At 39.6% G+C, this 9757-nt stretch overlaps 1 protein-coding gene across 1 annotated transcript in view; it reads right to left on the bottom strand.

The window, feature by feature from the left end:
* Positions 1-4800: 4800 nt before the first annotated feature.
* GC (GC vitamin D binding protein) overlaps positions 4801-9757 on the bottom strand; it is a 48272-nt gene continuing 43315 nt past the window's right edge. The window contains exon 13 of the mRNA XM_020905824.2: positions 4801-4975. The gene's annotated coding sequence lies outside the window, so the exon portion shown is untranslated. The remainder of the gene's footprint in view (positions 4976-9757) is intronic.

Raw genomic sequence — 9757 nt, 5'->3', positions numbered from 1 at the left:
AGGACACAAAGACATGATCGGCTGCTAGAAACTTTCTTACTGGGGTAAAGCAACAAAGGAATCCCAAACCCCTGACCTGTGGATGAGTAAGTAGGTCCTATCCCTAATTATAAACCAGAACTTGCCAAAAAAAAGCTAAAGTCGTGAAACTAAGAACTTTGTGATGATGTGTGTCATGGAAAGAACAATTAGGTATTCTTTTGGCCTAATGAGAAAAAGAGTATTTTAGGTCCTGGAAAAAATGGACAAGATAGAAATCGCCTCTGGGAGAGGTCATTTTTTTGGTTTGTTTGTTTTTCTGGGCCTTCTTTTCCACGCTCAGCCTTTTTCCACTTATGAGGAATGGGCTGCTCATTGCAGTGGCTTCTCTTGTCGCAGAACGCAGGCTCTAGGTGTGACATCTTCAGCAGTTGCAGCCCACGGGCTTGGGTGCGCTTTGGTATGTGGAATCTCCCCAGACCAGAGATCAATCCCGTGTCCCCTGCATTGGCAGGCGGATTTCTATCCACTGTACTACCAGCGAAGTCCTGAAAGGTCATCTTTTCACTTGACTATGACTGGATTTTCTACAATGGGAGATGAAAATTTCATTCCATACTCAACAGAATTTTTGAAATGCAGTGGCAGATGAAGATAGAGCAGCACTGGAAAATTTCCCTTCTCCAGTACAATCAGTCACTTAGCCAAGAGAGACGTAACAGGTGGATCTCCAAGGCTTCCCTCTTTCTAACTGGGGAAGGCGCCACTGGAACAGGACTCGCAAGCTTGCTAGCGCCATGACTTCCATCAAGACTGATTAAATCGGAATCTCCGAGAGGGGGCCCTGGGCACTGTTCTGTTTCATTATTTTTCCCCTTCGAAATGCTTCAGATGATTCTAATGTGTAGCTATGCTTGACTTGGTCTATAGCATGGGTGGGCTGAGACTTCTGCGGTACGGTTGTTGTACAGTCTCTCAGGCGTGTCCAACTCTTTGCCACTCCACGAACTGCAGCACGCCAGGCTTCCCTGTCCTTCACTATCTGGTGGGGAGAGGTACATAAAAGGGAACTCAGAGACCTAATACGGAAACTCCAATACTTTTCTGAAACTTTTGCCACCTGATGCGAAGAACTGACTCACTGGAAAAGATCTTAATGCTAGGAAAGATTGAAGGCAGGAGGAGAAGGGGATGACAGAGGATGAGATGGTTGGGTGGCATCACTGACTAAGTGGACATTAGTTTGAGCAAGCTCTGGGAGTTGGTGATGGACAGGGAAGCCTGGTGTGCTGCAGTCCATGGGGTTGCAAAGAGCCGGACACGACTGAGTGACTGAACTGAACTGAGAGCCCTAAAAGAACAACCTTCTAAGCCTTCTTGTTTATTGTTAGCTGCCTGTTCATGCATGCTCAGTCGTGTCCAACTCTTTTCAACCCTATGGACTATAGCCCACCAGGCTCCTCTGTCCATGGGTTTTCCCAGGCAAGAATACTGGAGTGGATTGCCATTTCTTCCTCCAGGGGGATCTTCCTGACCCAGGGATAGAACCTGAGTCTCCTGCATTTGCCAGCAAATTCTTTACCACTTGAGCCACTTGGGAAGTCTTTATTGTTAGCTATTTGTCACCAAATGGAAATAAACAGCTAAGTTGATTTAATTCTTGCTTCATTAGAGTGTATGACTGTTGAATTAAATGACATAATTGGATAGCTTTTTCCTTGTTATGTTTTTATATTTTAATCTCCACATAAAGCACCTTGGGCTTCCCTGATAGCTCAGTTGGTAAAGAATCTGCTTGTAATGCAGGAGACCCTCATTTAATTTCTGGGTCAGGAAGAGCCCCTGGAGAAGGGATAGGCTAAACTCACCAGTATTCTTGGGCTTCCCCTGTGGCTCAGCTGATAAAGAATCTGACTGCGATGCAGGAGATCTGGTGTTCGATCCCTGGGTTGGCAAGGTCCCCTGGAGAAGGGAAAGGCTGCCCACTCCAGTATCGTGGCCTGGAGAATCCCATGGACTGATAGTCCATGGGGTTGCAAAGAGTAGGAGATGACTAAACGACTTTCACTCACTCACTGAGCACATGAGGTCCACACACATTATGAAGGATAATCTTTTATATTTAAAGTCAGCTGGTGGGAGAGTTCATCAATCTACAAAATACCTATAGAAACATTTAGACTAATGTTTGAAACTAAACAAATAGGCACCATAGCCTAGACAAACTGACACCTAAAATTTAACCATCACACAAGCCTTCTATTATTGCTGTTGCTCTTTACAAAGTTTAAAGTCTTTCAAACTGCATGACTAATGTTCTGTGCTTTCCTACTTAAGGTATCCCGCAGGCAGTTGTTAAACCCTCACCTGAGAACCATCACCTCTAATCATCTGCACAGGATTCCTGTATTAACAGATTATTGACTGGGTGGGGGTTGATTTTTGTAGAAACTAATGCTTGTGGTGTTAATACATCTCAGGTCAAGAATGTGTGAATACCTCACCTGGAAATTCTTGAGAAACAAAGGTGCTTTAGTGAAAGTCGCTCAGTTGTGTCCGACTCTTTGAGACCCCATGGATTATCAATCAACCGAAGGCCTTAAAAGCAAAGACAGATTTCTCAGGGGAGAATTCCACCGCAAGACGGCAACATACATGAGTTTCCAGACTGTCGGCTTGCCTCATGGACTTTGGACTTGCCAGCTCCACGGCTGTGTGAGTCAGTTTTAATCATAAATCAATCTATCTCCTATTAGTTTTATTTCCTTGGAGAATGCCTGGCTGATACAGTTTGTGAATTTCATTCTCAGAAACAAAGTGTTGTTTGGTTTGTTTCTCTCATGATGATCAGTGTTTTTGAAGGAAGGCGATTTGGAAGGTCTAAAAAGTTGAGGCCTACTTATGTTATAGACATTAACCAGTAAAATCAGCCACGGTTGATAATAGGTGGAAATTCAGAAGTGCCTCTAATATTGGGAAGCACTTGGGAAGTAAGCATAAATCCTGGCAATGGTTTCTCAAAAGCCCTGTTTTTCCTACCAAATGGAACAAATATGGGCATAATTATACCTATAAAGTCTAAACTTTGAAACTCTTGTATGAAAATGATGGATTATCTGGGTCCGTGATTCTTAATATTAAAAAATGGGGAAAGGTGTTGAGAGTTTGCTAGAAAATATATCCAGGGGAACCATAAAAATACTACTTCAACCAATCATGTAATATTTACTTGAATACTTAGTGGTAAAAAGATGCCCATTTCTACCTGGTCGGGCATAAAAATACTTCCCGAAAAGGGACCAGTTTGTAAGCAGTTCATGAATAATATGTAAATGCAACCTCTCAAATAAGAGAAGAGCAGTAGTTTTGAAAATTATTTTCAGATTTTTGAATTTTTGAATAAGTCTGGGTCATATTTGAAGGAAAATAGGTCAGTGGTTGAATGTAGACAGTAATAAATTTTATACTTTAAGTTGTGGCTCTTCACGGGACAAATATTGTATTGTAATTCCAAAACTAATTGGATCAGGGAGTGTATTCTTCAGGTAGACCCATGAATCTTGCATGGCATGTTGGAAACAGAATTTAAGTTTTTTTTCTTTTTTTTTTTATACTAACTCTGCTACCTGGGGCCCCACACCCACCTTTATGGAGCCTCATTTCTCTCATGTTGGTGGTTGTTGTTGAACTTATTTATGGAGTCTTATTCTTCTCATACTTTATATCAATGCTATTTTCTTTTCAGACTTTGTTTTGAATCTACAAGCTAATTTTAGAAGTGAAAAAAGAACTTTAAAAAGTAAAAAATACTGCCTATGTATGTAGTGGGTAGGTTTTTTTTTTTTTTTTTTTTAAATTTCATGGCATCATCTAAACAACTTCCCTGCTTGAGGTTAATTTCTCCTTTTGGAGTCTATGTGAGGTAGAACTCCACATTCCACTGTAGAAGCCACAAGAGGCAGGTGTTTGCTGTCTCAGTTCTTAGGCACCTGATCCTTGTTTAGTTGATGCAGTGCAGCCTGCTGGGACTTAGCATCTCCAGAGGGGACCAGGGATGATTTTGGTTACTATGACTCCAGTTATATTTGCTATAAAATATGCTTCATCTGTACCATAAAACTCTACATCTACCATGAAATGAATTCAAATTCCTTGAAGCAGTTAACTATAAATATAGAAGACTTTCCTTGGCTTGTATTGGTTTCCAAGGAGTCTTTATTCTGAAAATTTGATCTTTCTTTCAAAGCAAAATCTGTTAGAACACTTTCAGTTTCCCTGGGCAAAGTAAGCATGTAGAAAGAATATCATATAGGGTGTATATGGTAAATGGAATTAAGCAGAAATCATTATTTTTAGAACTTTGGCTTAATCAATTGCTCTGAGGAGTTTTCTTTAGCAACAATAAACTTGTTTAGGTCACAAAGTTTTGTTTTGTTTTTTTTTTTTGCAAGGCAGATAACTACCTAACTAAAGCGGTACAACTTATGGCTAGAAGCAAGAAAGTATCCATAGGAGGTTATATTTTCTTTAATTAAAAACACATTTTTTTTTTCTTTAAGAAGTGAGCTATTCCAGGCTCTTTATGGTAGAAGGCTATTAACTTTTTCTTAATGGTACATATTAAGCCTGAGATGCAATCAAGCCATGGAGCTCAGTGTGCTGGGAACTGTAAAGTGGATGCTTCTGCTGTGAATCTTTTAGAAGGTCACCACAGATCTAGAAGAAAGCAAGGCTGGTGGGCTGGAGTTGCCTCCTATAGTGTCTTTGTGGAGGTCATAGAAATAGTGCTGGAGACTGACACTATCATCAGGCAAAGTAGCATTTATGGTTTGCATTATTTCAATTTATTTTGGTAACAAATCATCACGCTTAACATCAGACGAGGATATAGTAGCCGAAAACAAGCAGGGAGGATCCTCGCTGTCTCCCCGGGAGCTCTGGTGTTGCTGAGTTTAGGCCAGCAGTTGTCATTCCCAGAGTGTCTCCAGCCTGAGGCCTGTGAGAACCATGGAAATACACATTAGGAAAACAGAGAAAATGGACACCAATCATCCTACAGTTCAACAGATGCACATAAAGTCGGGTTATTATGTATAGAGACAAACCTGTCTAGTGTGACCTGTATATCCTCTATGGCCCACTTGATGGGTTCTGAGTTAATGTAAGAAATTCCCAAGACCTAAATACAAAGCCATCACTGTTTGGCTAAGGTACATCATACAGTGTTGTTGTTGTTGTTTTTTGAACTAATTTATGCCTGTAACTTTCTGATGTATGAGTATGAATAATCACTGTCAGAGGGAAAAGTAGCAGCAGCCAATGACACACGAGGCCCCTCAGTCATGGGGTTGAGATAAAAGTTCAGTAGTTATTTTATTTTATTTTTTTTCAGTAGTTATTTTAATAACTCACTGAGTGTGATGTTTGGTTAATAAATCGTGTCCAAATCTGTGACCCCATGAACTATAGCCCGCCAGACTCCTCTGTCCATGGGATTGCCCAGGCAAGAATACTGGAGTGGGTTGCCATTTCCTTCTCCAGGGGATCTTCCCCACCCACGGATTGAACCTGCGTCTCCTGCATTTCAGGTGAATTCTTTACCACTGAGTCACCACTGAGTATGAGTTTTTATCCAATCACCTTCTACATTGTAATTAGGCAAGAGTGTCTCCCCCTTGTCTATTTTCTTTTCCTAGACACTATAGCAGAGTTGTATCATAATTCTCTTTGCATAGTGCAAGAAATGCCATCTTTTATTGTCCTCAATGAGTGTGTGCCTTGGAAGGAGGATGAGAAGGGAGACCCCTCTATGCTTCCTTCTCACATTTCTCTCCTTGTGTCAGCACTGGACATTGTTGAATGTAATTCTAGTAGTAGTTTCCCTCCCACCCGATTTTGCAGCATGAGCCGACTCCTTTATCTGTTGGCAACCCAAGGCACACTAATTGTTCCCAAAACTGGAGGAAAATGATAACTGGCTTTTTGGGACTTATTAAAAGACAGCAAATCCCTCTCCAATGGGGCATGCAAATGTGATCACAATCAATTTGGAGGCTTGAAGAAACTGACTAAGGGGACCAATAACTGTCAAGATGATGAGTCTGGTTTATAAAGACTTTAGTTAAGATAAAATAACATCAAACTACTGAGTGGAAGACATGAATTGCACATGTACCTAAGGAGAGGAACACCTTGAGACAAAAGCTTCAGCTTCTACATGTTTTTTAGGTCCCTAGAGTGGGGCAGGTTCTTACTGAAAAATACACAGCCAGCCAAAGTTACTCAGTTTTAGGAACTGCTTTGCACTAAATAATATGCCACTGTGGTCACCTAGAGCAGACTTGTTTCAGTAAGAAAAACCAGAGAAGGAAATGGATGTGTTCTAGAAGAAATTGACTAAGGGGACCAATAACTGTCAAGATGACAAGTCAGGTTTAAAACATGAAGAAAAGACTGGTCTATGGGAGGAGGAGAGGTCTGACAAGTGCTCACTCCTTAGTTTGGAATCAAAGTCAAGTGCTGGATTCAGAACAACTCACAACTGGAACTGTTGTTTTTGGGCAACGCTGCTGATAACTGAATGTTCCCCGGTGGCTCAGTGGTAAAGAATTTGCCTGCACTGCAAGAGACACGGGCTTAATTCCTGGGTGGGGAAGATCCCCTGGAGAAGGACATGGCAACCCACTCCAGTATCCTTACCCTGGAAATCTCAAGGACAGAGGAGCCTGGAAGGCTATGGCCTGTGGGGTTGCAAAGAGTCGTACTTAGCAACTAACAACAACTATTGTCCTACAGAGCTACAGAATTCTCCCTGAAACCCAAGAAGCACAATCTGCTGGCTATGTTCTGGGAACCTAATAGAACTTTTAGATTGTGGTATCATTATTTCTAGATATCAAGTGCCCTAGTCTCACAACCTTATGAGCAAGTTCTAATTTGCTCTTTCAAGGCCACATAACTACTCCTAATATAACCCTTTATAATTGCAGATTGAGATTATAATAAATAGGCATTAAGTAAAGAGAACCCCAAAAAATCAATACACATTGTGGAAGCATATGAAAGGACATGTGAGTGATTTCTTTTTTTTTAGGGCTTCCTTCTAGGTGATCAAATGGTATCTGGGTGGCCAATTGGGTGATACAGAAATCATAGGACTAATTAAAGGCAATAACAGAAAAAGTACTAATATGAGAGAAATGATTGAAAATTTTTTTATAGAAGATCGAGGTAATGACTAGAACCAGAGTAATCAGTATACTAGAACCTTCATCAATCTGTCACTGAAAAAACTTACCCTATTGATTTAGCTAGCATTAAGAATAGTTTGGAAGGTTGTCAGGTTAAAAAAAAGAAGCACAAAACTCTTAATTCTTCAAATTAGTGTTTCCTCTCTCTTTATTAGAATACCCTCTTTTTCAATTTGTGCTCCCGGAGACTGAAAGAACATGAATATACATGTTGCTGCTGCTGCTAAGTCGCTTCAGTCGTGTCCGACTCTGTGTGACCCCATAGACGGCAGCCCACCAGGCTCCTCCGTCCCTGGGATTCTCCAGGCAAGAACACTGGAGCGGGTTGCCATTTCCTTCTCCAATGCATGAAGGTGAAAAGTGAAAGTGAAGTTGCTCAGTCCTGTCGGACTCTTCGAGACCCCATGAACTGTAGCGCACCAGGCTACTCCGTCCATGGGATTTTCCAGGCAAGAGTACTGGAGTGGGGTGCCATTGCCTTCTCCAGAATATACATGAGACACCAAGAAAATGCACTGTGTTCCTAGAGAAAAATAATTCAGTTAAAACAAACTCAAAGGCAAAGCTTTCATGTATAATAGCTAGAGGTACCTTGAAGGGTGGGAGGTGAGATGGCTGTTCTGTACTGAGATTTTTAACTCTACTGAGATTACATGTGGGTTGAAATAAAGGGATACTGGATTAATTTAAATGAGGGAAAAGGATTAGTTTAGCAGCAATAGAGACCATATACTATTTTTAACTCTAGAATATTTACACTCAAGTAACCTAGATTTTTCATTTTTTTCATTGAGGTATAAGTGAAATTGAGTTGATTGAGTCAATGGACATGAATCTGAGCAAACTCCAGGAGATAGTGAGGGATAGTGAAGGACGGTATGCTGTAGTCCATGGACTGCAAAAAGTTGGACATGACTGAGCGACTGAACAATGTTAAGTGACATAACACATTAGTTTCAGGTATGGCTTTTAGCCCTTTTCTCCAGAAATTATTCAGTGAACTTACTTTCCCTTTAGGACATAATATTCATATGCTAAAGCACAAAGAATATATAGAGAGGGAAACTTGTTTTAGTTTCAATTCATATTTTAGACAAAGAATGTTGCCTGCTATTCCAGGAAACAATACATGTTGCCCACCATCAGACACTTCAGCTGTGCTAATGGTGTGCCCTGAGAAGAATTTAGAATGGAAAATAACAGAAAACTTTCAGTGTTCTGGATTCTGGCCATTGGTCCTAGATAGTTAAGATGTATATCTAAAGGGATAACTTCAATGATCCCAGATTCTTACATCTTCTCACACAGTAGAGAGAACTAAAATCATTAACTTGAGATGTCCATTCTTTGTAAATAGCAGTCATCTTTGATGTTTTACTAGATGTTTGCTTTTTCAGCAAAAAAAAAAAAAAAAAAAAAAAAAAAAGCCTATGCCTATATATTCTGGCTCCTCCCTTACCACTTTAGAGAAGTTCCTTTTAGCTATCTGAGAGGCTATCTTCCTGGACTATAGTCCTTAGTAAAGTCCCCAAATAAAACATAACTCACAACTTTGTCAGGCTGTGTTTTTCTTTAGTCAACAGTTTTATCAGCAGTAGAAGCAACAGCAGTAAAAACTTTTGCTAGTATTTTTGCTACTATTTGCTAGGACTTTTATATAATACATCATTATTTCAGTTAATCATTACAACAATGCTGAAAGGGAGATTTACACTTTTCTTCTTATGGAAAATGGAATTTAGCTTTAGGGATTGTAACTTGCTTAAGTTTACAAAGACAGACAAAGAATTCTAAACCAGTTTGGATGAGTCCAAAAATGAGTTCCCTTGTTTAATCCCATTGTACTGCCTCTCAGAATGTTAATTTTTTTTTTTTTTTTTTTTTGCTTTTTCTAATGATTCAAATTGTTGAGAGTTGGAAGCTTGGATTTCATTAGTTGATGGCTTTTCCTTCCATAAGCATTTTAGGAAACATTGTCAGGAAATCAGAAAAATTAAAATTTTATATAATTGAAAAGCCTCAGTTTAATTAAGATCTGAGATAAACTTGTTTTTAGTAATTTTTAAAAAGTCTCAGAAGCAATATCTTTAAAATGAATACAATTAAATTTGAAGAGTAAATGTGTTTTGTAAAAATGCAGAGTTAAGGTCACCTCAGTTTAAGGTATTGGGTTCTATCTAAATTATTTTATACTCAATATCTTCATCAGACATTTTTTTTTTAAATGAATGAGAATGTACTATCTGAAAAAAGCAAGTGGCAATATTTCAACAGTATTGATTTAGCTTGAGGAATGTCATTTTCCTCCTGAGAATCCTGCCATGTTATCTTTAAGACTTGATGGATTCTGTCTTCAAACTCAGCTTTTTCTGCTGAATGCATCAGGACCCCTGATCTCTATGATCTTAGCTGTGGGGTTATAATGGATAAAGTACTGGGCTGGGGACTAGGACTCTAGTCCTAAATATGTCAGAAGTTGGTTGTATATTCTTGTTTAAGTTCCTTAACTTCTCCATATGCTTAATATT

The sequence above is a fragment of the Odocoileus virginianus genome, chromosome 29 (assembly GCF_023699985.2).
Source record: "Odocoileus virginianus isolate 20LAN1187 ecotype Illinois chromosome 29, Ovbor_1.2, whole genome shotgun sequence".
Taxonomy (NCBI): Eukaryota; Metazoa; Chordata; class Mammalia; order Artiodactyla; family Cervidae; genus Odocoileus; species Odocoileus virginianus.
Note: the sequence above shows the minus strand (reverse complement) of the source record. Positions and strands in the feature narration are given on the sequence as shown.